General features: G+C 48.0%; 1 protein-coding gene across 1 annotated transcript in view; it reads right to left on the reverse strand.

Annotated features, from left to right (window-relative positions):
* The window catches only part of IPP (intracisternal A particle-promoted polypeptide), a 523,673-nt gene that overhangs the window by 118,374 nt on the left and 377,526 nt on the right, over window positions 1–27,773 (reverse strand). The gene's annotated exons all lie outside the window — the stretch shown is intronic.

Below are 27,773 nucleotides of genomic sequence, written 5' to 3' on the forward strand. Positions count from 1 at the left end.
CTTGTGCAAAAACCGAGATAACTGCCAGGGGCAAAAAGTCTCTGTACCTGGAACAAGCTCTAGTGCGAAATAGGTCCCCATTAACTCATAGCGGCCAACCAGATAACATCAAAGAGGCCATATTAGAAAATCCCACTATCCTTCACCAGCTACATTTTGTTTATAATGCCATTACCCTGCACAACTTCCCTTGCTCCAGATGGGCACCCTGGGATTTTTGCAGCCAGCAATCTAAACTAGTTATTTGTCTTTAAAATAACACTCAGAAGACATACAGTGAAAATGTACACTGCAACTGCACTGATGTTATCATGTCCCAGTTTAAAGCACATTCAGAGGTAACAACATGTCTGGTCAGCTACTATATTGTTACTCCTCCACTCTCTTTTCCTTCTTTCAGCTTTCTTCATCTGTCAGATCTTGATTGCAAAACTGCAAATGCTGATTGAACTGTTGTCATAGGAATGTTCAGGGACTCCAGTCAGATCCATCCACTTTGCACCATCCACTTTTGGCTTTCTTAGGCATAAAGATGTGGCCACTGTAGTATATGCCTGATTGTATCTCGATTAGATTACTGCAGTGCACTTTGCATGGGGCTGCCCTTGAGAAGTGTTTGGAAATTTCAGTTGGTACAGAATGCTGCAGCCCAGATGTTGTGGAATGGGTTGCAGAGTATTACTCCAGTCTTGGCCTACCTACACTGGCTTGCAATCTGTTTCCAAGCACAAGTAACGGTGCTGATGCTGACCTTTACATCCCTATATGGTTTGGGACCAGCATAGCTGAAGGACCACCTAATCCTGTATGAAGCTGCCTGACCATTATGGTCATCTTCCAAGGCTCACATTGGTTGCCCCTGCCTTCTGAGATCAGGCAAGTGGAGCCCAGAAGGTCTTTTCAGTTGTGGCACCAAGACTCTGGAAATGCTCTCCCTCCTTCCTGCCCAATGTTTTAATTCTTGTTTTATGTATTAATATATATATTGGCTCTGGTTTTAATGATGTGTTTTTGTTGGCTTTAATGGTTTTAAATATGTGATTTTATTACATATATTTAAATTTGTTAGCTGCCTTGGTGGCTCTTGTGAAAGCCGAAAAACAGAGTATACATTTTGTAATATACGGTAATTAAACCTGTAAATAATATAAAAGGTCTCATTTAATTACTGTCTTCAAGGAATGCTACAGTCTTCTCATATTGCTGTCCCTTGGTAGCAGGTATTCAAAGTGCATCCCCATATGAACATGGATGTTCCTTTTAGTCACTATGGTAACTGTCTATCCTCCATATATTTGTCTAATCTAAGCTTATAGCTGTCGCTATATCTAGTAGCAGCAAATTTCATAAATGAATTATGCATTGTTTTAAGTGATTTATGTTGTTGGTCCTTAATCTACTGCCCATTAATTTTATTGGTGAGCATCGAGACCTAGTATAGTGGGAGAACAGCATTCTCTCTCTCTTTGCACCATATAGCTGTGGCTACTCTTCCCAAGACACAAGTTTACTGATACTTGGTTCTAGCTTTGCTGAATCAAAAGCATAGCTGCCTTCCTCAGACAATCCCCTTTCTGAAATCAGGCCATCCTTTCTGAGTGGTGATGATGACAGTGCCAGTTGAGGTATGCCTTTGAGTGGGCTGCACCCTCCCTTGCTGCCTTCATCCTCTACCCAAAAGCCCTTTCTTCCCATTAACTCAGGGATCCTGTATGCAGGCCAAAGAGAAAAAGAAGCCCCCTTTTCACTATTCTAATCCCCTTCCCCCTAATTAAGGTCTTCAGCCCCCCTCCTCAAGTATGTTTCTCTTTTTATTAGGGAAACAGTTGCCAACTGAGGCAGGAAAACACCCGCCTACCCCTTTATCCCCTGGCTTGTTTGCCTCCAATTCTTTCCTGGGGCCCACGGTTGACTAGGGGAAACATTCCTGTTTCTCTCATTCTAAAGAAAAGTGGCTGCTAATTAGTGGAATGAATAGCTTCACCCCCACTCTCCCTTACTCACCTTGTGAGGAAGAAGCTTAACAGTCATCTGGACACACACACACACACAGAATGCCAGCCAGGCAGCAGAAATAGTGTATTAAAATGGATGCATATTAAGTACTGATGCAAATATCATTCTCCTATGCTCATGGCAGCTTGCGGGTACCCAAAGAGGAGGCTGGTATTGTACAACACAAATTTTTGGCAGCTTCCTGCAAGGCCATTGATATAATAAAGTCACTCTTGGGGGATAATTCTTTATTAACTTGCTTTATCTACCCTATTAATAAGAAAATAAGGTTCAAGTAAGATAAATACTAAAATTTTGTCTCTGAAGAAGAGGCTACAAAAATATAATAGGTTTTTTTTACTAGGAACTATGTGAGCATTTGTAATCATTTCATGGTATATTCCTTAAGATATAACTCTAACAAATCTCATAGTAACTAGCAAATTGTAGTAGCATTATGAAACACTGTGTGTGTGCCTCCTACAGGCCAAATGGAGAGAGGTGTGTGCCTTTAAGCACATGCATAAACATGCAGGCATCTAATAGTTCACAGAGATATGTCCTTGGGGCCACATAGTGGGTGGTTTTGTCCTGGAAGAACAGAGCACATATCTCCCCCTCCCCCACAACTTTGCACTCCACATCGCTTATTCACCACTCCCTGTCTGCACAGAGAGGAATTGGAAGTGTTTGCTAAACCAGGCTCACTGGGGTGCCTCACCCACAAACCAGATGACTTCCTCAGCAGCGTTTCAGTCTGCCAGATGGATATCACGGGAATGCCTCAGTACTGCAAATGAGTGGGAGTGTGGGGGAAGGGGTTTAGAAGAAACATCCAGTCCAAAGACAGTCACAAACACTATCTTTCTCAACACAGTTTCTAAACGTCTGGGGGTGGGGGTAAAATCCTGATCCCAGTAACTCATCCAGCTGCTTGGTACTCACCCTGCTTCAGCAGGGCTGATTTTGCTGTAAGAGGCTACCAGTCAATCATTGATCAGAAGCTGACAGGCCTGTTAGCACCCAGTAGAACAAAGCAGTTCGGCAGTTCTCATAAGCGGTTGTTTGAAAATAGAACACTTTTCTCACCCACTGCTGAACATGCTTTGTGTGTAAGTTGTTTGCATGTGTGAGATTCTGTGTAATGCCCACTGTGTGCCTTGTTTCTCAGCCAGATCCAGAGAGCTGTCGCAACATGTAGGATTCAAAATCATGCTTTCTATAAATCTTGCACTCTTGGCAAGGTTTGTGGATCCTTTCATGTGTAGACTCCACCCCCACTTTGCTGCCCGCCAAGAAGATTATTGGATTCACATGAAAAACATAATTAACACCAAAAATGGCTTGGGGAGAAAGATGGAGAGGAGGAGGAGAGGCACATAGCAGTTGTAAGCACGCTTATTTGGAAGTATGTTCTATTGAGCTAAATGGATGCGCTCCCGAGGAAATGCTTAGGACAGAGAAAAGGGGGAAAGAATGAAACAAAACTAAAAAAGAAAAGAAACTTTCTCAACCTCATTTTTATATAAGCAGAAGATGAATAAAGGTGAATAACTTTGTATTAAAATTACTATGGAACAAGAATTGCCTCTTCCAAGAATTGCAGGATCCAGATGGACATAATCTGAAAAGATCACATTCATAGTTTAGAGGGACTATACATCACTGAAGATGGACTTTCATCCACATATTGGTGACAACTCAGCCCAAATCTCCAGATGATCTCTCCTAACAATTTTAAATAGATGTCAATAAGCTTGGAGGAAGAAGATGCAACTTTGTGTGATTCCATGGGCCAAGTGTCTGAGCAACAGGCCCCCAGTAACAGAATTGTAGAATCATAGAGTTGGAAGGCACCTCCAGGGTCATCTAGTCCAACCCCCTGCACAATGCAGAAAATTCACAAATACCACCCCCAGATTCACAGGATCACATTGTTCAGACAAGGCTGAAACCAATGCAGAACAGTGCCTCCCAAACCTGAAAAGTGGTCTAGAAGGATACCATATCAAAAGCTGAGAGGCCCAAGTAAATCTACAGAATTGCATTCCCCCTATCCATCTCCCAGTGCTGATTATCTACCAGGATGACCAAGGCTGTTTCAGTCCTATTGCCAGAAATGAAAACAGATTAGAAAATAACCAAGCAGTTTGATTCATCCAGAAATCCTTAGAACTGTCCTGCCACCCATCATTCAATCACCTTGTTCAAGAATGGTACATTTAAGACTGGATGGTAGTTATTCAAATTCCCTAGGTCTAGGGTATGTTTCTTTAAAAATAGGCACACAACCACCTGTTTCAAGGCAAGGGCAACTACTTCCTCTCTCAAGGAGGTATTTACTGTCTCCTGGACCCACTCAGCCTGTCCTCCCTGGCAGATTTAAGCAGCCAGGAGAACATAAGAAGAGCCCTGCTGGATCAGACCAATAGTGCATCTGGTCCAGCATCTTGTCTCATGCAGTGCCCAACCATTTCCTTTGGACAGCCAACAACAGGGCATAGAGGCCAAGACTTTCCCTTTACGTTGCCTCCTGGCTCTTGGACTCAGAAGATTAGTGCCTCTGAATATGGAGGTTCCCCTCAGTCATCATGGCTAGTAGCCATTGACAGACATCCTCCATAGATCTATCTAATCCCCCTTTAAAGCTGTTTATTCCTGAGGCCATCAGTGCATCATCTGGCAGCAAATTCCACATTTTAATCACTTTCTGTGTAAAGCATTATTTCATTTTGCCTGTCCTGAACCTACTGCCCATCAGCTTATTGGGATGCCCTTGAGCTCTAGTATTTTGGGAGAAGGCAGTGCTGGTGCTAGGGTGTTGGTGCTGGGCTGCTGCACCAAGGAAGCCACCTGCCCCCGACTTTACGGTAAAGTGAGTAAGAAAAGACATTAAAGAATATTTGTGAAAAACTGGAGAAAGGGATTTCAGTGATAAGAAGAAGCTCAGATAAAGCTGCCCAGCGAAACAGGATATTAGACTAGTTTGGCCTGTTGCTGTTAGCTGTTTGTATGCTTTTTGCATATTGAAGAATATTGGCTGTGAAACTGAAGAGTACTGATTGGGAGCCAATTCATTGGTGTAGGGATACCAGGTCTTGTAAAGTGTGCATTGGACCTGAGCCTTCCTTTACTGACAATTTTTGTACCTGTGATCACTTGTGTGCATATAAAAAAGAAACAGACTGAATATTTGGGAGTGATTCTCTTATTTTTAATATATGAAATTGACATCGAATGTGAGAAAGAGGCTTTCTTGACATGGAGCATCGTGCTTACTCTCCAGTTCTATTTGTGGGACTCTTTTTGTTGCCCCACCTGGGGATTGGCAACCTCACCTTCCTGCTATATGTGGTGCCTGCTGTTGTGTACTGCCTTTTTAAGGGGCTATTCCAGCAGGCCTCAAAGCAAGCAGGATGCTTTTCTTCTCAACTTCCTTGCTAGCAGCCTGCTGGAGTGTAGGGCTTACTAAGAATCTGCAGAGCCAGGCCAGGACAACCCTGGCCTAGAACTTGAGAAACAGCTTAAATAAATATTGTTATTCCTTATCCCCAGGGCTTTTTTGGTGCAGGAGCGTACAGGAGTGGAGCTCCACCTGGGCTGGCCAGGGCTCCAGCCGGCACACTGGGGAAGGCACAGAGAGGCATCTTTAAACACCTGAAGCCCAATGGCTTCAGCCTTTCCCAGCATGCTCACTGCAGCGGGCATGCTGAGGAAGGCACAGGGGAGCTCCTGCTGGACTTTTTCTACAACCCCACCCCTCCTTATCCCAATAGACATGTTACCTGCTCTACAGTTACTGTTAATTAAAAGGCCTTCAGCCAAACGGAACTGGCTGTTTGTTGTTTGCTCCACTACACAAAACCTGTTTAAAGAACTTTTATATATTCTCTATATTTGTTTTTTTCTCTGCTGTGCTGCCTGCTTTCATGCAAGCAATAATTTTAATTACCTCTAAAACAGGGATGTTTTCCTCAATCTGTGTGAAATTAGACAGCAGGGATCCCCTAGAGGAGGGGTAGAACTTCTGACAATTTCATTCTAATTGGATTAGAGTGGGGGAGAGGAAAGGAAAAGTACAGCCAGAAATGTGTTTTCTATTGAAGCCAATGGAAATTAGAATTGAATAGCTAAAATTAATAGCTTGAATAATTTAAGTGAAGCCAAATTAAGGGCTTCTTGAAAAGAATATAAGCAATAAGCCACCCCCCCTGTGTATTCCACACTGCAGCCCATGTAGCTCACAGTGACCAGCAACACAGGCTGTACATAACTAACCTTTTGAAATAAGCATGAGGATGGCTGTCCCAGAAGAGTTCCTACACATGCAGGGATTTTATTGTAGAAAAAGACCAGCAGGAACTAACTTGCATATTAGGCCACATCCCCTGATAGTACCATTATTTTGCACAAGGTGTTTTTGTATAAAAAACCCATCAGGAACTTATTTCATATTAGGCCACACGCCCTGATGCCAAGCCAGCTGGAACTGCATTCCTGTGTGTTCCTGCTAAATAAAATCCCTGTACACATGTATTTGTACACTGTGGTATTATACCAGGAGGGAACGAACCTGCTCTGGAAAGGTCCTCAGAGAGGACTTCCACTACAATTCTGCTTTGCCACCTCTCCTTTCTTGTTTCATGGGGGAATAGGCATACATCTCATCCATCACTTGTTTCCCAGGCAATCCTGAATCAGCTATGGTCATCTTGAGGCTAGACTATTGTAGCACATGTGTGTGGGTTTGCCCTTAAAGACAGCTCAGAGTCTGCTGTTGATACAGCATGCCTCAGCCCAGCTATTATTGAGTATCAAGCAAAACATACATGTCACAGCCATTCTAGAGACCCTCCACTGGTTACCACTCAGTTACCAAGTTCAAATAACGTTTCTGGCTATCACAAAACTGTTTTTGACCTTGGGTTTACAAATCTGCAGGACGGCCTCTCCTACCTTCCATCACAACAGCTTCACTCATCTGGGAGAAAAAATCTTCTGAAGGTGTCACCCTCCAAATGGGTAAGATTGGTAGCTGCCTATTCAGGCATATTCTCTGTTGTGGCCCCTACCTTGTGGAATGGCCTGCCTGAAACAGTCAGATGGCCCATACAATCCTGTAATTTCTCAAAATGTTTAAAACAGAAATGTACAGAAGGCATTTTCGCAAAGGGATTTGAATGGAAGTGTAATGGAACAGCTCAGGAGGCTGCATGACATTCTGGTATGTCATGCCTTAGTAAGTAGTGTCTGTTGCCTTAAGTAGCTTTTGTGTACATTGCTTTCCATTTTCTGTAATCGTAGTTTTACTGTATTGTTTTATTGGAGACTTTTGCTGTTTTATTTAACTGCTTTTTACATTTTGTAATCCGCCTTGAGTATCAGCGAGGAAGGCTGGCTATAAATGTAATTAATAAATAAACCATACAAACATATTAACTTTCTTTTGACAACCTGAGCAACTATACTGAATATGACTGCCTGTAGTGAATAGTGTTGTCTCTTCAACAGAGGCTAAATGGGATGTTATTTATCTTTCTAACCTGAAAAGCTTTAACTGTCCATTTCCACATGCTATTGCTCGGTTAAAGGGATGGGATGAGACATTTCCCTCCCGGCCTGTTGGTAACCCAAATACAGAGCAAAACTGATGGGTATGGCATAGGTTCCTCTTTGAACTTTCTCATTTTCCCTTAACAGTTATAACAAAGGAGCGTGAAGGACATCAATCAAAAGTGCAGAACAAAACTGATGCAATTTGCCCATTTCCTATCCTGCCACATACATATTCACCCACAGTTTCTACTCGCCTTTGTTCATCCAGTTCGTATTAGAAATACAGATTAGCCTTCTATTTTAGTTTAGAAAAGTTTATAAACATGATAGAAGTTTATAATGGACATGATGGAAGTTTATAAAATTATGCATGGGTTGGAGAGAATTGACAAAGAGAAATATCACCCCCCACACCAAATACTAGAACTTAAGGGCATCCAACTACTCCATTCCCTGCTGTTGCCCTGAAATCGTACATCAGCATTGCTGTTGGTCGCCACTATCAAAATGCCAAGGATAAGTAAACTTTCAGCTCTCTGCTTATAAGAGTTCTCTGTAGATGAACAGATGAGATTGCAGGTTTTTTAGTAGGTCTTGGGACTTCCTGCATTGCCAGGGTACCTCTACAAAGAATAATAATAAACCTGTATTCAGGGCCCCCAAAGTGGCTCACATCATTCTTGTCTTTGCTATTTTATCCTCACAATAACTCTGTGAGGTCTGTTTGTCTGAGAGAGTGATAGGCGCAAGGTAATCCAGTGAGTTTCCATGGTAGATGTAGTGTATCAAGCAATGTCATGCGACCCGACGGGGGGGGGCAACTGGGCAGTCCCAGGAGCCCCAGCGCCGGGAGCCTGTCCCCGCCTATCTCCAGCTGTGGCGGGAAGTTCAACGGGGCTGGATTGGCCCAACCAACCCAGTAGGCTGTACCCGGGATTGTACATAAGCGGGACCCGGCCCGCGTGTTCTCTCTCTTGCAACGTGCTCCTAATAAACCATGTTGCCCTACTCTCGTCTCCGCTTCGAGTACGTTACACTGGCGACGAGGATGGGATCCTAGCCGCAGCGGCTACGACGGAGATCTGGGCAACAAGCGACTGTCGCCGCCATCATGGCCAACCAAAGCGGAATCACCGGCTACCTCGAGCCCTTCGACCCAACCAATCCAGAGGGATGGGAGTCCTACGCGGAGCGGGTCGAGTTCTACCTCCGGGCCAACAAGATCACTGACGCCGGAGCGAAGAGGGACGTTCTCATGAGCGTCTGCGGGCCTGCCACGTTCGAGATCGCCAAGGGTCTCTCGGCACCCGCCCGTCTGGCAGAGAAATCCTACGACGAGATCATCCGACTCCTCACGGGACACTTCTCACCACAGCCTTCGCGGGTGGCTCGCAGGTTCCTGTTCCACAAACGGGACCAGATCGCGGGCGAGTCCGCCGCAGACTACCTGGCGGCCCTCCGTAAACTCGCCGGGAACTGCAACCTCCCCCAACTGGAGGAAGCCCTGGCGGACAGATTCACGTGGGGCCTCCGCGACGAGAGGCTCCAGCAGAAGCTCTTCGCCAAAGAAGAGCTTACTCTCCAGGCCGCCTTCAGCGAAGCGGTGGCATGGGAACGAACCGCACGAACGTTTCCCCGGGCCAAGATGGAAGCTGCCCACCACGGAGAGCTGGACCAAGACGGCCCCGAGGAGGAGGAAGCCCATCAGCTACGCCGCCCAGCCGGGCCACCCAACAGAGCGACCCAACGCCCCCGAGCGACCGACCGACCACCAGCGTCGGAGAGAGCCCCGGCCACCAAGTGCGCCAGCTGCGGCGGCCCCCACGAGCGGAGAGACTGCCAATACCGGACCTGGGACTGCAGGAGCTGCGGAAAGACCGGCCACATTGCCAGGGCTTGCCGAGCCAAGCCCAACCGCAGGAAGCCGACCACGTACCACGAGTCCGCGGAGTCCCACGCGGTAGACTCCACGTCCCTACAGGTACTGAACTTGCCCCACGATTCCCCCGATAAAATCAAAGTGGCGGTCCTTATAGAGGGGAACCCCTGCCAAATGGAGGTGGACTCAGGGTCCTCCATTTCCCTTATTGCGGAAGAAACCCTAAGAGAACTGTGTCCCCGCCAGCGGCTGCAACTTCGGCCAGCAGACTTCATACTCCGGGACTTCCAGAAGAACCCGGTGCAAATTGCGGGGTGGGCGCGGGTACAAGTCGAGCGGGGGTCCTTCCACGGCCCGCTGGACATCCTGGTGGTTAAGCGCCAGCTGGCCACCCTGCTAGGTCTGGCCTGGTTCAAACCCTTGGGAATCCGCGTGGAGGGGGTGGGCCAGACCATAACGCCCCGGGGGTTCGGGGAGATTTGCAAGGAATTCCCCGAGGTATTCGATGGGTCCCTAGGGAGCTACCGGGGGCCGCCCATCTCCTTGCCCCTAGCCCCCACGGACACGGACGAGGCTATATCCAGCGAGGAGCCTAACGGAGACCGCCTAGATGACGCGATCCCAACATCCGTGATGCGGGCGCCGGAGGTACCGGAACCGACCGAAACCGAGGGATCCGCGGAACCGGACGGGCCGCCCCCGTCCACTCCAGGACCTACCGAGGCACCATCCTCGGCGGCCGCGCCGCCGCCACCGGGACCCCCCAGACGGTCCACTCGGGAGCGCCGGCCCCCCGCATACTTACAGGACTTTGTACATTAACCAGGGGGGGAGGGGTGTAGTGTATCAAGCAATGTCATGCGACCCGACGGGGGGGGGGGCAACTGGGCAGTCCCAGGAGCCCCAGCGCCGGGAGCCTGTCCCCGCCTATCTCCAGCTGTGGCGGGAAGTTCAACGGGGCTGGATTGGCCCAACCAACCCAGTAGGCTGTACCCGGGATTGTACATAAGCGGGACCCGGCCCGCGTGTTCTCTCTCTTGCAACGTGCTCCTAATAAACCATGTTGCCCTACTCTCGTCTCCGCTTCGAGTACGTTACAGTAGAGTAGGGATTCAAACCTGGATCTCCTAGATCCCAGTCTGACGTAGGGTTGCCAAGTCCCCCATGGCCTCTGGCGGGGGCCTTTTTCACATAGAGTTTGCCTAGAAGCTCCTAGAGCGGCTGGCACATGACATCGCCAGTGTGATGATGTCACTTGTGAGTGACGTCATCATGCTGGCGACGTTGGGAGAGAGTCCCTCTGCCAGCCCAATGCTGGCTGGAGGGTTGAGGACCTCCAGAGCAGGAGAACCCCTGCCTTGCCTGAGAGCTGATCTCCAGATGTTAGTCTGACACTTGAGCCACTATATGACATTGGCTCTCAGTACAGAAGGGGGTGGCAAGACTTGCTTAATGTAAGAGCCACATAGAATAAATGTCAGATGTCTGAGAGCCACAAGACAGGAAGGAAGGAAGGCAAATTGTTGGGGGGAGGGAGAGGTGGAAAAAAGCAACTTTAACTTTAAATGTATTTTCCAGGCCATTGGCTTGGCTTGGATAAGGGATTTAAAGAGACAAATGCCTTCTCCAAGCTGGCTGACTAGGCAGTGGGGGCTTTGAGAGCCACAAAATATGTGTGAAAGAGCCACATGTGGGTTCCAAGCTGCAGTTTGGCCACCCTTGGTACATACCATTCTCTAAACAAACTTATTTATAACTAAATCCCAGTGAATTCAATGGGACTTACTTTCTGGTAGGTAAGCTGAGGACTACAGTTTTCTTTACAGGTAATCTAGAGTAAGGAATAGATACCAAAGAAATCTTATCTACAGATGATACCAAATTGTTTACAATGATAAAATCCTAAATACACTCAGGAAGGAAAAAAGGAAACATCCCCTGTGCAAGCACCAGTCATTTCTGACTCTGGGGTGACGTTGCTTTCGCAACGTTTTCACGGCAGACTTTTTACGGGGTGGTTTGCCATTGCCTTCCCCAGTCATCTACACTTTCCCCCCAGCACTAACTGCCAAAGGATCTCTATATAGGCAGGGGCTGCCGCCACCACCAGTTATTTGCTCCTTTTACCTGGAAGTTCCTAGGCTAATCAAACTAGTGGCATACTGTCAATGGAGTGGGAGCAGCAGTGGTGGGAGCAGCAGCTATATTTACTTGTTTTCCTTTACTAACTACATTTATGGGAGCAGCTAGCAAAGGGACTAGGGTAGCCAAGTCCAATTCAAGAAATATCTGGGAACTTTGGGAGTTGAGCCACGAAACCTTGGGAGGGGGGTGGAGCCAGGAGACATTGGGGTGAAGCCAGGAGACATTGGGGTGAAGCCAGGAGCAAGGTTGTGACAAGCATAATTGAACTCCAAAGGGAGTTCTGGCCATCACATTTAAAGGGACCACACACCTTTTAAATGCCTTCCCTCCATTTGGAATAATGAAGGAGCACTTTCTTTTGGGGCTCATAGAATTGGACCCCCTGGTCCAATCTTTTGAAACTTGGAGGGCACTTTGGGGAGAGGCACTGGATGCTATGCTGAAAATTTGGTGCCTCTACCACAAAAACAGGGGGGCCCCAGACATACAGGTTAGTGGGTAGTTGTAGTGTTGCCAGCTCTGGGTTGGGAAAATCTTGGAGGTTGGGGAAGGTGGAGCCTGGAAAGGATGAGATTTGGGGAGGGATGAACTCAGTGGAGTATAATGCCATACAGTTAATCTTCCAAAGCAACCATTTTCTCCTGGGAAACTGATCTCTATCATCTGGAGATCAGTTGTAATCCCAGGAAATCTCCAGCCACCACCTGTAGGTAGTTGGGAGGGGCACTGGTGGGGGAGAGACTTCCCTGATCCCCTCCACTCATACACTCCACTTAATTAATCTCCTCTTGCTACATACGGTTTATGAACTTGATGGGAGCAGGACCATGTGGATAGGTAAAATTGCCCATCAGATATTTCCAAAGGTTCAAGACAGGTACTTTAGATCTTCTCTAATGGGGACCCCTGACTGCTTACATCATTGCCCTCTTCTCCATTTTATCCTCACATCATAGACAGTTGTTTGAAATAAATGGAAGTTTACAAAACCAGCTTTTTGAAAAGTTCGCTAACTAAAGTTACAAAATTGCCAAAAGTGAGATTTGCCAGAAGTCTGCAACTAGGCTTGTTTACAACAAACTCCACGTGCTTACAACATGCAGCATATTTCTCAAGGTTGTCAGTATAGTTCAGGAAGGTTAGGACTTTTGCATCACTCCACCTTCACCCCCCCAAGGTTGTCCTACTTAAGTATTCCTTTTAAAGATTTATTTTGAATAGAAAGCAAGAGAAGAGTAAGCTTTTAAGACATGGCTTGGCAGCGCCATCATAAGGTAAATTTGTAGAACAGCAGATAGCTCAAAGAATTTTTTTGTGGTTGCTAGTACGGCTCCAATCTTTATTTACATATTTACTTCATTTATACATCACCTTTTTCTCTAATGGGGACCCCTGGCAGCTTACATCATTGTCCTCTAGGTTAAGCTGAGAAAGTCTGACTCGCCAAAGATCACCCAGCAAACTTCCATGGCAGAGTGAGGATTTGAACCTTGGTCTCTCAGATCCTTATCTGCTAATCTAGCAACTATATCACCACCGCATTTAGCTGGGTAGATGATCTAATTTAAAAGTGTGCTTTATTTATGTGACAACAGGTTTCTAGAACTTTATTTTATTTTTAAAAAACAATTGTAACAATAATTGCTATCAGTCAGTGGTAGGCTTCCCAACCCTCCCGCCCTGATGGGGGACCCCAGGATTTCCACCCTCTTCCCCCGCTCCCCAAAAAAATGGAAGCGGGGGGAGAGGGGGAAAACAGCGCCGAGCCGCCCGATCCTGGAACCGGCGAGGCCGCCGCACCACTGCCGCCCCCTCCCCGCCCACCGCAGTTGCTCCTCCGAGATGGGCCCAGGCTGAGCCCATCTCGGAGGAGCAGCCAAGAGGCGGCGGCAGCACAGGGGAGGGCGAGGCAGGCCAGGAGCATGGTGAGCTGCGAATCCGGGCCCTTCTAGGACCCGGACTTGCGGCTCGCCATGCTCCCGGCCCGCCTCCACCCCCCCCCTCCGCTTCCATCCCAGAGGCGGAGCAGGCGAGGCCGCCGCGCCGCTGCCGCCTCTTCTCTGCTTGCCGTGGCTGCGGGGCGACTCACCATGCTCCCTGGTGTCGTTTCCCCCCTGCCCCTAGCTCCACCCCAGTGTCTCCTGGCTCCACCCCCAAAGTCCCCAGATATTTCTGGGGTTGGACTTGGCAACCCTAGTCAGTGGTTTACCTAGCCTATTTGGCTCCTAAAGTGGATAATTTTTTTAACACCCCTGTGAGGGACTCAGGCAAGTTAGCCTGGAAGCTGGGAACAGTCTTGCAATGATTGGCTGGACCACAGCTATGGAAATGAGAATGTAGTGAATTGAAGGGGCTTGGAGAAGAAAAGAAATACCTCAGGATTTTTAGTCTGGAGTTGGAGCTTGAGTACTGAACAGTGTGAAGACTGGGTGCTTAAGCTAATCAGTTGTTGTGAAGCAACTGGAAGGAGCTGAGAATGGCCAGTGGGGCTGGGAGTTGTAACTTCTGTTCCACGTGCATAACCACTAAAACAGATTAACTTTCCATTACCATACATGTTAAGGGTGGAGGGGGGAAGCATCTTTTTATTAATTTGTTAGATCAAGGAGAAATATTAACTCCCCCCTTTCTGTTCATAATATCAACAAACAGGGCTTTTTTTGAGCAGGAATGCAGTTCTGGCTGGCTTGGCATCAGGGTGTGTGGCCTAATATGCAAATGAAATCCTGCTGTGTGAAAAAGCCCTGTGTGAAACAATGGTGCCCTTAGGGGGTGTTACGTAATATACAAATGAGTTCCTGCTGGGCTTTGTCCGCAAAAAAAACCCTGTCAGCAAAGGTTTGCTATATATTGCTCTGAAGTATATTCTTCGCAATGCAGAATAGGGATGAGAAGGTCTCGAGACCAAGAAATGAAAATAAAGGGGCAGGGGCAGAAAAATTAAATGAACAGAGACAAATTAGTGAGAAACATGTGAAAAGGAGGGAAATTCAGAGAGAGAAAGTTTGCTTTACCTTTCTGCAACACTCTTTACTGCTTTGCAAGATCTGGCTAAGCTGGGTGAAAGGAAAGGGAGACTGGGAGAGAGAAGGTTACAGACTGGCAATTATTATAACAGCTCTCAGTGTCCTGGTTTAGTTGCTTGGTTTAGTAAACTGGATTGTTTCAGTCTTGGAGGAAAGGAAGGCTGCAATCACACATGCTAAATAATGCAGTTTTAATCCACTTTCAATGCACTTTCCAAATTGATTTTACTGTGTGAACCAGCAAAATCCAGATTGAAAGTGCATTTAAGGAGGTTGAAACTGCATTATTTAGCATATGTGACCACAGCTGACGTGTAGCTGATCCTAGCATGCTTTTTTGATATGCTGAGAGACATCGTTGTGCCCCTAGTGGCTGTATCTAGAACTGCATTTAAAAAATAAAAAGACATTTGGCTGGAGGCAACAGGATAACACTAGCTTCAAGGGGCCCCTTCAAAGGTCTTCCTCAAGCTCTGCCCGGGGGAAATCATGCCGCCTTGGTACACCATGGATTACTATACACACTGCAGAATCAAGAAAACTGAGGGCAGAATTCAGAATGCTTAATTCTGTGATTCCCCCCCCCCCCAAAAAAAAATCATTTATTTTAGCAGGGAAAGCAGCTGGAGGTGGCATTTCCAGCTGCTTGTCTGTTCAGTATTACACCTTTCCCTGGCCTGGCTGCTTCTCATAAGAACACAAGAGACACCATGTTGGATCAATCCATTGACCCATCCAGTTGAACAATGGATCTCCTCTGAACAGGGCCCAAGCTAGGCTTTTTGGTGCCCTAGGAAAGGCTACTTACTTGCCCCCCCCCAAGGGAAGGAAGGAAGGACGGAAGGAAGGAAGGAAGGAAGGAAGGAAGGAAGGAAGGAAGGAAGGAAGGAAGGAAGGACCTACCAAGAGTCTACATCAGCTGTGCATGCAGGCACCTGCTCTGCCTCAGGCTGCAGCACTAGCAAGCTCCAGGGGAGAAACAGCAGTGAAATTCTCCTAAATTAATCATCCCCGATCCAGCAAGACTGTGCAAGTGACAGGAAGGGGAGAAACATCATTCTCCCTCACCAGCCTCCGACAAGTCTCTCTCCCTCACATGTACAACAATTCATCCAAGCCAAGCCCAGAGAAAAATCACTCTTCCTTCACCTAGCAAGCCTGACAGGAAGGAACCCTGGCAACCTCACCTACCTTCCCAGGAAACTGGAAGTTTCTCTGCCTCTCTCATGAACAGCACCTAGATATTTAGAGGTGTCTCCCATTTGTCTTTTTTTAAAACAAGGTAGCTCAACTACTGCTAGTAGCAACCCATCCCACATCCCTCAGACATCATCCTTCATTCTCCCGCCACCCCAGCTTTGTCATTCTCTCCCTTCCCTAGGTGACTCACTTCAGCCCCTCACCCAGTCAGTCAGCTCCTTTCCCCCATGTGCCCTTCTTTCCGGTTCCTCTTCTTCCCCCCCCCTCCCTCGGAGCCTCAGTTACAGCAGCCACATCTCTCCCCTGTAAGGGGATTAATTCTCCCTTCACGGGTGTACACCCACGAGCTCCTCTTTGTTTTTTCTCTCTCTGGTAATGGCCACAGAGCTTCAAAAGAGTAGCATCAAGAGAGAGGAGCTTCAAGAGAGCAAACACACCCCTCCTCTTTTCCATTCTCTAATGGGGGAAGCTGATAGGGAGAGAGAAAGAGGAAAAGGAAAGGAAAGGTCACCTGTACAAGCACCAGTCATTTCCGATTCTGGGGTGACATTGCTTTCACAATGTTTTCACGGCAGACTTTTTTCGGGGTAGTTTGCCATTGCTTTCCCCAGTCATCTACACTTTCCCCCCAGCAAGCTGGGTACTCATTTGATTGACCTCAGAAGGATGGAAGGCTGAGTCAACCTCAAGCCGGCTACCTGAAAACCCAGCTTCCGCCGGGGATCAAACTCAGGTCGTGAACAGAGCTTGGGACTGCAGTACTGCAGCTCTAACACTCTGCGCCATGAGACCCTTTTGCAATCACACAGTTTGGGTTTTACCTGTCTCCTAGTGGACTGGTTCAGAGGAATTAAGGAAAAGAGATTGTAGGGGTGAACCACTGCATGGCATGCTCACACATACAAGCCAGCTGCAGTAATGGGAGATGGGAGCATGTCTGTAGAGTATGTTATAAAAAGCAAGGAGGGTACCTGCTTTCTGAGGAAGAAGCTTAAGGGATGTAAGCTCCCACCCTTCACCAGTTGAGCTCCTGCTGGCTTTGGGGGCAGCAGGCAAGCTCTGTGTGGCCAAGGCACCTTTAAGAGCAGCATCCACCTTTCAGCACCCTCCTCCATTCCACTCCCCACAGGCCCCTCCGCAGACACACCAGTGTGCAGTGGCAGGAGGACGGAGGCTGGCTGGCCAGGCGGGAAGCTGTGTCTGGCCAGCTTCACCCTGCTGCCCCAGGAGGAGAGCTGCAGCAGCAGCAGACACTGCCCCACTCCCAGCCCAGCCGGGGCTTAGCCACACGTGGCCAGGAAGCCAGCACCATGACCAGCCCAGGAGCCCAGCACAAATCTCGCTTTCCCACTACATCTGCTGCTGCTGCTTCAATACACAAATTCAGGAGTACTGGCAGAGACACTCAGAGCCAGCCCAGGAACTGGGAAAGCAGTACAGCCAGGGCTGGTGTTAGAGATTCGGCTGTGGCCAGATGGCAGCGGGGCATGCATGAATGGCATCTGTCCATGAAAAGGTTCCCCTGAACCATGCACTTCCTCTGGCAGGGTGACCTGTGACCAAATGCTGCTCTAGCTGGCGGCCTACCTTGTTGACTCCCTAGCACTAGTCTTGTCTCTAGAACCTTTTTTAAAGAGTGGTGTTTCATTGGGGTATGCAAAAAAAAAACACCCCAGTTGCAACGTCACTGCCACACAAAACACAATCTGCTCAAGGTCTGCTCTGCAGACCCGGCTGCAGCAAACCCAGATGCCAGCTCTCCAGCCCTGCCCCAGACAACACAGGGAGAGCTGGCCAAGCACAACGGGCATGCTGGTTCTGGGTCTCTCACCCAGATGCCAGCTTCCCTGCCACAGAACACACAATCTACAGATGCCAGCTCTCCAGCCCTGCCCCAAACAATACAACTCTCAAACAAGAGAAGCCATGGACCACACCTGGCTTCACATCATTTTGTATCTGACACAAAGCAAGAAGCACTTAGACTTACCTTGAGTGATGGATGGTTGGCTGGTCCAGGCTCTTTTGTGTTACCCAGGGTGCACCACGAGGAGGCGAGTTGAACCCCAAATGAGGAAGATCACTGAGAGGGCCTCAGATTGTGTGAGAGGAAGGGAACCATTCCTTCTCTCTCAGCTCAGCAGCAACACACCAGCTATCACTGTCCCATTAGAGGGACCTCAGCATTGGTATGGCTGCTGGCTGCCTGTCATCATCACTGGCACCTCCCTCTTTCTTCCTCCTGCCCCTGAAAAAAAAACCTGGGTTATCCTGGCTGGGCCTGTGGGTGCTGTCGGTTACAGTTGGGGGCTGCAATGGCCCTTTCAGTATTATTAGGCATGTGTGGATGGGGACCGGGGAAATTTGGATTGCTTTGCAGATTTTAAACCAGCATTCACTTTCGGTTTGGGGATGGATGAGGGGTGTGGGGGGGTGCACTGCCAATCAATTTGTGAATGAGTTTTTGTGCTGTCTTTGTACTCTAGTCTATGTTTAGTGGGAGAGCGTTTTACAACCACCGTCCAAGCGCGGGCCAAGAGAGGATGCAGGCACAAGTAGGTAAGTTCGGGGAGCTGAACAGAGACAAGTTGACCTTCAGGAAGATCAACTGCTCAACTGTCCAGGGATGCAGGCAATTGCAATATAGGCAGACAATGTTGCCCATATGCGAAAAGACACGCTCACTCTGCATGCTCGTTGGTGGGCATGAGAGGAACGCGTTGGCCACAGAGGAGAGGGCAGGCCAGACCCCCCTCCTTCATGACCCAGTAGTCCAAAGGAGACGTTTCCTGTGACTTGTTGGGCTCGGAAAGATAATCCCTCACCATTGCAGCACCCATCTCTGCTTTCAGGGGCCTACCACTCCCAGAGGGGCCAACGAGCCACCCGATGAGTGTCATCTCAGCACGCTTCTTGGCATGAGTCTGGTGGGAAACACTGCCTAGCCGGGAAGGTTGGGGATGAACAGCAGTGGAAGTGGCAGATGAGCTGCTTCCACCCCCCTCCTCCTCAGCTACCGGCACTGGGCCTGCCCTGAGTCTGCAGCGCTCGACCTTCTGGGAGAGCTCGTCTTGCCAGCGATCGAGTTCGTTGGCCTGCTCAGTGATTGTGCCCTTAAGACGCGGGTCTAACATGGTTGCCATCATGTAGACCTTACCCTGCGTGAAAGTCTGAAAGTGGGCCTCAAGCCCTTCCTACAGCCTAACAACCAGGGCACGCACTGCTGGAAGAACGTCTGCACGGCCTTGAGCTGGCACTAGAAACAAGACCAGGTCCTCACGGGCCATGTGGACCATGGGGACGACCAGTGCGATGCTCGCCGTGTCAGACGAAAGCATTTCTATGTGGGTCTTGAAGGGCCCAAGAACCTCCACAGTCTGAGAAATGACCACCCAATTCTCTTGGGTGAGACAGTTCTCATCCTGAAAGACCCTCGTCTCAGAGACAAAGGCATCCAGGGCTGCTCTCTGCTCCATCATGCGCTCCAGCATGGCACAAGTGGAGTTCCAACGTGTGCTGACGTCACTGATCAGGCAGTGCCCTGGCACGCCTGTCAGTGTCTGTTTCTCAAGCAGCAGATATGAGTCCGTATTGCTGCATGAGAAGTGACCTGTGATGTGCCGACACTTCTGGAGCAGAAGTCAGTACTCATGGGTCGCAGCTCAATACCGACGATCCTGGCTTTTCATCTGGCCAAATGCGCCCTTAACGACGAGGTGGGCCACACAAGGAAGGACTTTTAGGCCCTGACGCTGGACAGCCACCTTGATGTTGGAGCCACTGTCAGTCACCACGAAGCCCGTAGCGATGTCCCCGCTGCCTACCCAGCCCTCTAACTGCCGTGAGAGGATGGCTCCGAGAATGTCTGCCGTGTGCAGCATGTCGACTGCTTCACCATGCAGCAAGGCCCAGCGATAGCCGGCCTGGTGGCCCTGACCTTTCCTACCGCTACTGCCACCCTCACCCTTCAGCTCACTGGGTTGCCACCAATGTGCAGTCAGGAAGAGATATCCCTCGAACGCCTGTTGGGAGCTCCAGATATCTGAGATGAAATGAACAGTCCCCCCGACAGCACAGGACAAATGCTCCTTCACTACAGATCTGGTTGCCCTGAAAACAGATGGCACAATGGTCCTGGCTAATGGTGGTTCTAGCAGGAACTTTTACCAGGGCACCAGGTACTCGAGCAACCCTAGCACCCCAGGATTCTTGACCACTGAAAATAGAAGCCCATGGGCGACCGACCTGGCAAGGTTCCAGGCGATCACCTTCCTGCCGTACCTGATTCCCCCTCTTGGCATACAGGTGCCACCCACACCAAACATCTCAGGCCGAGATGGCTGGCATCCCTGCCCTGTCACGGAACTCTCTTGGAGAGCACTGGAGGTAGTCACGGTGGGACAGACCTCCTGGCTGGGTGGTGTTGACCGCTTGGGCACCCCAGCACCAGCCTGCTTCTCCCCCTTAAGAAGCACCGCCTGGTGGTGCTTCTGTAGGTGGTTTTGCATCCCCCCCAGAGTCACGAATGATCTGGGCCCTGCACAGCTGGCACTGCGCATAGTGTGGATCCTCCATAAGTCAGAAACGCTTCCAGACCTCGGAGGTGTACGAATGCCCATGCTGATTGGCAGCTTGGGTGTTTGGAGCCATCTCCTGTGAGGTGCTCAAAGAAGACACATCGTGTCTCGGGGTGGCAGGAGGGGCTCGCTGCCAGGGGGAAGTGGGCCGAGATGGAGGCATCTCGTGTGTCTCCATTTCTTCCCCCTCAACCCCATGTGGCCTCCCCTCCTGACCATCCCCTGAACGACTGCTGGTGCCTGAAGGAACCGAAGAAGGGGTGTAAGGAAAGCCCCCTACTTTTCATACATATGGACATCGTGATCACCAGTATGGTTGCCAGGGTGGCTGGAGTTTTGACTCTCACACATCTGCTCTAAGAAGTGGACTTTGCCCACGGTTTCTAAGGCTTATGTGGATACTATAAGCCTCAGCTTTGCAGCTGCATTCTACATCTCTGCTACTCCTTGTGTGCCCAGTCATGGCCGCTGCAGTGGAAGAAGCCAGGCCACCATGTTTCCAGCCTGTTTCCATGAACCAAGGGCTAACACCACCAGAATCCATCTTGTTTTCCTGACTTCATATCCAACCGCTGCTTCAACTTTTGCATAAGGCAATCAAGTTTATCCAGGCATGGATCCTGCCAGACCACTCAAGCCTTTGTCTAAAGAAACCCAGGACAAAGACTGGTGCCAGGAAGAAGATAGAAAAAGAGGAAGACCATCTCCTGCCAGAGCCAAGTCTTTTGTCTAATCCGGGGAATACCTAGGTCAATATTTGATTCTCTATTGTCACCTTTTCAGATAAGTCCATCTAATCTTAAGTGTTTCCCACCCAGTAATCACTTCTATTCTGTCTCTTTGGAGCCTGCCCCACGGCCTGTTTCAATCTGAAAGTTCTTTCAGGTGCACAGGACCCAGGCAAGTTCATTGGTCAAGAGCAGGTACCCAATTGGGCGCCACCAAGGGACTTGCTATTGGCTCTGCAATGGTCCAGCCCTCCTGGTCATTGCAGAGCCTCCCCTTTCTCCTCCCTCCTACCTCCCAGCCCCTGAGGGTCTAAGCTAGTCTATTTAACCTCTGACCCAACTCCACTCATGTGTGCTTCTAGCAGTATCCCAGTTCCGCTGTCTAGATACATCCCCAATTCTGGCCACAGTTTTGGGTCCATTTCCCCTGTCCTCTTTTGTCGCCATTGGAGCCTTCCTTGAAGACTACGATAGGTAATATTACCCTGGGTGTCTACCCTTTATGTTCCCCTATCGATCTATCTATATTTCTAGGACTGTATGTGTGATTGGATGTGTATTTTTATCTTGTATGGAAGACTATATTTTTCTTAATAAATTATAATTGGTTTTACTAAATTAGAGTCCCATTATTTAAGCATCACTCTCTGGTTGGTTAATCTTGTATACATAGGTGAAAAGATCCCTAGTGAGCCAGGTGCCCACCTAACTAATTCTCCAACCTCGTTTTGAGGGCATTTCGGCTTACAGGGGCTGGTCCTCCTCAACCAGCTTCTCCTCCAGCTCCTGCAAGACACTCTGCACCCTCCTTGGGGTGATCGTTTTGGGCAGAAAACTGTCCCCAAAGCTCTAAGGAGGGCTGCTCTTGCTGCCCCTCCTCCAGCTGCTGAGGCTGAGCAACATCAGCTGGAGGAGAGACTGCCTGAGCAGCAGACCCCAGCTCAGTGCCAGCACCTAATGGCACCTCTGCTGGGGGCGCCCCAGCAGCATCCTCAATGAAGGGCCCAAGGCGGGACTTCTTCATCACACTTCGGCCAGAGGTTGGAGTGCTGGAAGGCGGCTGTGGAGTTGCCCTACGCACAGGTGGGAGGGAAAACTGGGTCCTCCCCCTCCCCTCCACCCCTCTAGTCTTCTCCTTGGCCTTGCCCCCAGGTCTCCTCTTCTGCTGCCTGTCACTCATGTCACCCTTGGCTGGTCTCACACAACCTGAACTGAGAGTGGGGTTTTTAACAAACCTAACTCACTACACTGTACCCTGAACCAACAGGTGCCCTGACTTCTTTTTAAAAACCCTCCCATCAAAACTTGTTTGCTTGTTTTTTGGTCCCTAACCTGTCTTTCTTTGGGTTGGGTAGTAGTAGTCTGGTAAAGTTTAGAAGACTAGGTGATCCTGCCTCTACCTGGCTACAGATTTTAAAAGGCTATCTTGAGATGAAGGCAATCCTTGTTATATCTTCCTAGCTAAACTTCTCCTAACTAGATCCTGGGACAAACCGGATTTCTTTGCAAACTAGAAATCAGGTGTCCCCTATAACTTGAGAGAAGCTGTGGTTTCCCTATGGTAATCTAAGGATGCACCAGCTTTCAGTGGCTGAAAGCAAGATGCATTGCAACCCTAGTCTCTTTAAAAGGGAGTCTAATGTGGCCTTTTATGAGAAATGTAAAATCTTTTTAAATTGCCCCTATCTGGCCTAGTTGAATTTTGAAAGAAGATAAAGCCCTAAACTGGATTAATTTTTTTTAATTTCAAAAAACACAATCCCTAAAAACACCCTTATTAGTGGGGCAGCCTATTTAGTTGTCCTAGGCAAACCAAAAGCATCCCCAGACTCCAAAAATAGCTCTATAAAAACATGAAAGTGACCCACCCCACACAGCCCACACCAACCCCCTCACGCCAACCAGAGGTAATTTGAAAAAAACAAAACGTGACAGAAAGAAACATAACTTTTAAACACCCCCCCCCCAAAAAAAAAATCAGAACCAGGAAAAGGGACAATAGGAGAGGATGCAAAATCAACAACAACAAATCCAAACAAATCACTGAGAAAAGGCCAAGAAAGTCAACTGTTAAAAAACTGGTGTTTTAACAATAAAAAACCTCAGGCCAAATCAGTCAACAACACCCCCCCCCCCAAAAAAAAACCCTGAACCAGGAAAAGGGACAACAGGACAGGATGCAAAACCAACAACAACAGGTCCAAACAAATCACTGAGAAAAGGCCAAGAAACTCAACTGTTAAAAAAGTAACCTTTTTAACAATGAAAATTAGGCCAAACAGCCCCCCCCCCCGCAAAAAACCAGAACCAGAAGAGAAAAGGAACAACACAGCAGCAACAAATCAAACACAGAATCCTTTTAAAACAGTAAAAAAACCTTGACTTTTAACAATACAGGAACTTTACCAACCCCTCCCCCCCAAAAAAAACTTCACCCTAACCCCAAGAAATCCAAGCCATCCAAATCAGGAAAAGTAAAAGGACAATGCACTTTTAAAAGTCCTCTCACTAAAGTAAGATATAGGCAAATTGGCAAACCCCCCCACCCCATGCCCCCATCCCCAGCAGAATCCCCTAACCCTAACCCCAGATAAGCTATCCAGTACCCACCCACTCAAATCTGGATAAGTAAAGGGACTCTGAGTCTTAAAAAGTCCTTTTACTTTTATCCTAACTAAAATAAAAACAAGAACCCCAAGATTGTCTTACCTTAGATATCTTCTCTTCTCCAGGCAGGTCAGGCAAGGCTGAGAGAGAGCAGCAGCAGCTGAGGCCAAGGGCCAGCGCAGCACAATCTCTCTCTCACACCAACACCAACACAGAAGCAATGGAATGGAGTCCAGCCAGGCAGACTCCTTAAAAAGGTTCTCTGGCCCTACACAGAGGAGTTTCAAAAAATACCACTGCTCTGTGATTGGCCAGAGAACAATGTTTATTTGGATACCCAAGTAAACAAAAGAACAACAATGTTGCTGATGGCTGGGGGATTAGCCCAGCCATCAGCTCCACAACAGCCCTGTAAAGCATGCATTTGAAATGCATTTTGCAAATGCATGCTTTGGATTGGCTGCTGGGTCTCCTCTCCCCCTCCCCCTCCCTCCCTGATCCCAGGGAGGCTAGGGGAGAGGCGGGAAAAGGCTTCCAAAGGCGGGAAAAGAGGCAAGCAGCTCCCCTGAGGCTGCAGAAGCTCCTTTCCCGCCTTTTTTTATGGACTTCCGTATACTTCCGAATATTAATTTGGAAGTATTATGCCTTCCAAGTGGATTCGGAAGTATATGGTGCCGTATACTTCCGAATCAGGGGGTATTTGGAGGTTTATTCGGTTTAGCCAAACCGAATGCACACCCCTTCCAATCCAACAGAATGGAGGCAGATTTTAATTATTGATTGCATATTTTTGTCAGGAAATCCACAAGTTTCATTACTTTGTTCATTAACCATGCAGGCCCTTTTTTATATACCTATTTTAACCTTTCGTGACCTGTGGTATACATTTTATCTGAGCTTCTTGGATTGTAGTTTTAAATAGTTGCCAAGCTTCTGGAAGGGATTTGACTCTCCTTACCTTTCCTTTCAGTTTCTTCTTCACAAACCCCCTCAGATGAGAGAAGTTACCCCTTCTAAAATTAAAAGTGGTAGTGTTGGTCTTTTGGGGCAACTTCCTATTTACATAAATGTTGAACTTAATAACATTATGGTCACTGTTCCAGCTGGTGCTATCACATTTATATCCAGGGCTTTTTTGTAGATAAAGCCCAGCAGGAACTCAGTTGCATATTAGGCCACACCCCCTGATGCCAAGCCAGCTGGTACTGTGTTCCTGTGAGTTTCTGCTCAAAGAAGGCCCTGTTTACATGTCTTGCCTGGTCTTGGGCATTACTTAGACCCAAGTCCAGGGTCACTTTTTCCTGGTAGGTTCTGTGACCATCTGCTCCATGGCACAGTCATTGAGAGTCTCCAGAAACCCAGTATCTTTCTCCTAACTTGAACACATTTTGACCCAATCAATGTATAGGTAGTTAGAATCGCCTATTACAAGGCAGTTATTTTGTCTAACTGCTTTCTTTAATTCTTTGCTATTTTAAAATAATCCTCTAACCTTTGATCTGGTGGGCGATAACAAACTGCCAGAGTTAAATTTCCTTTTGGGCACACTATTTCCAACCACAGCATTTCTGTAAGTGAATCTATTTCTCTTACATTCTCAATCTTACTAAACCTTCTCTGACATACAGAGCCACTCCACCTCCAACCCCTCCCTATCCTTCTGATATAATTTATGCCCAGGAACCACTGTATCCCACTGATTTTCCTCATCCCATGAATTTCTTGAATGCCCACAATGTCTATGTTCTCCTTTGCCACTGAGGATTCCAGCTCCCCCATTTTAACTTTTATATAAACATCTGTAATTTCCCTGATATGTTAGGCCTGTAACTTCCTTTATGGCCTCTAGACCTTGTTAGACAGTCAGTATTGTTTGTCATCCTTTCAGTAGCCAGCCCTAATCCATTTCCCTGTAGAACAGCAACAGCTAGCCCTTCATCTCTTTGAGATGAACCATCCCAAAACAGAGGCATTTCCTCTCCTGTTGCCCAAGATTTAGTTTAAAACTCAGTCTGGTTCCTTCTCAGAACAAATGGAGGTGTCTCTTTTGTACAGGTTCTACTTGTTCCAAAAAGCATCCTAGTGCCTAACAAACTTGAACATGAGTCAGCAGTGTGATGCGGTGGCTAAAAAGGAGGCTAATGTGATTTTGGGCTGTATCAACAGAAGTATAGTGTTCAGATCATGTGAAGTGATGGTATCACTTTGCTCTGCTCTAGTAGGACCTCACCAAGAGTTTGGGGTTCCACAATTTAAGAAGAATATAGAGAAACTGGAACATGTCCAGAGGACAGCAATGAAGATTGTGAGGAGTCTGCAGACCAAGTCCTATGAGGAAAGGCAGAAGGAACTGGGTATGTTTAGCCTGGAGAAGAGATGTTTGAGAGGTGACATGATCCCCATCTTCAAGTACTTGAAGGGATGTCATATAGAGGATTGTGCAGAATTATTTTCTGTTATTTTCTCAGAAGGTCAGACCAGAACCAGTGGGCTGAAATTAAATCTGAAGAGTTTTCAGCTAAACATTAGGAAGAACTTCCTGACAGAGCTGCTCAATGCACAGCAGCCAAGAAGGTCTGAGCGCCTGCTCCAGCTGCAACGCCACTGAGGATGTCCTCCGCAGCTGAGAACGAAACGTCTGGAAGGAAAACTTTCTCCAGTAGAACAAGGCACTTGATCCCGAAAGATTCTACAAACCCTAATGATGTTACCAGCCGTGAAAACCTAAATTCTTTGAAAACGTAGGAATGACTTATCTTCTCCAAACTTAGACAAAGGGAGGAAGAGGAACCATAAAATGCAGAATAGCCAATGCACTGATTGATTTCCAATCAAAGCACTTAATTGCAGGTCATTTAACTGAGGCCTCCTACAGACTTTCGCAGGCTTTCTCTTTAGCTAACAGATAGGTTACAGTAAACACATGACTTCCTGTTGACTAACAAAAACAGAGTTTACAATTACTGAAGTGTTGCAAACTTGCTAATCCCAACAGAAACAGAGGCTAGATGGCCATCTGACAGCAAGGCTGATCTGTGAATTAGGCAGATCATGAGGAGAGCAGGAAGGGTTGCATCAGTGCTTAGTTCTCATGGCCTGTTCTTACACACCCAGGGGAATGCTGATTGCCACTTTGGGGTCAGGAAGCAATTTTTCTCCAGGCCAGTTTGGCAAGGAATCCTGGAGGTTTTTGCAATCTTCTGGGCATGGAGCAGGAGTTACTGGGGATGTATATGTGTGGGGAGGCATTTGTGAATTTCCTGCATTGTGCAGGGGGTTGGACTAGATGACCCTGGATGTCCCTTCCATCTCTATGATTCTATGAAACTTAAGCCCTTCCTCCCCACACCATCATCTCATCCATACATTGACACTCCTAAGTTGTATTTGCCTGGCCCTGCACATGAAACAGGCAGCACTTCTGAGAAGGCTACCTTGGAGGTCCTGGCCTTGAGTCTCCTGCTTAGCAGTCCAAATTTTTCCTACAGGACCACATTACTTCATTTCCTCACATTGCTGGTGCCAACATGTACCATGGCCACTGGTTCCTCCCCAGCACTGTCTATTAACCTATTTAGACCAGGGATGTCAAACATGCAGCCCGCGGGCCGGATGCGGCCCGCATAGGGTTCCAATCAGACCCTCCAGCAACTACCTGTTGTCTGCTTCATTCTCCCTTGCCTTCTGTGTCTGATTGCCATTTTGTGTTTCTCCCCAGTGATCAGCCTGCTAGCAAAGCAGCCTTCATTTGCTCTTTCTCTCTCTCCCCCTCCCTTTTCCCAAAGGGAGGAGAGAGGAGGAGCCTTAGCCAATGAAAGAGCCTGGCTCTATAGCTCTGCTGGTTGATTAAGTTTGCCAGACTCAACTAATCACCCTGCCGAGCTACTGAGCCAAGTCTCTCTTCCTTCCTGGATGAGGCTTCTCCCTCTCCTTGTGCCCTGGGGGAGGGAAGGAAAGATCTCCAGCCTCCTTTGCCCAGTCCTCACCATCGGAAGAAATACAAACAGCACTTTTAAGACTAGCAATGTTTTATTGAAGGTATGAGCTTTTTGCCTTGCTA

This window comes from Heteronotia binoei, chromosome 2 (genome assembly GCF_032191835.1).
Source record: "Heteronotia binoei isolate CCM8104 ecotype False Entrance Well chromosome 2, APGP_CSIRO_Hbin_v1, whole genome shotgun sequence".
In the NCBI taxonomy this organism is placed as follows: Eukaryota; Metazoa; Chordata; class Lepidosauria; order Squamata; family Gekkonidae; genus Heteronotia; species Heteronotia binoei.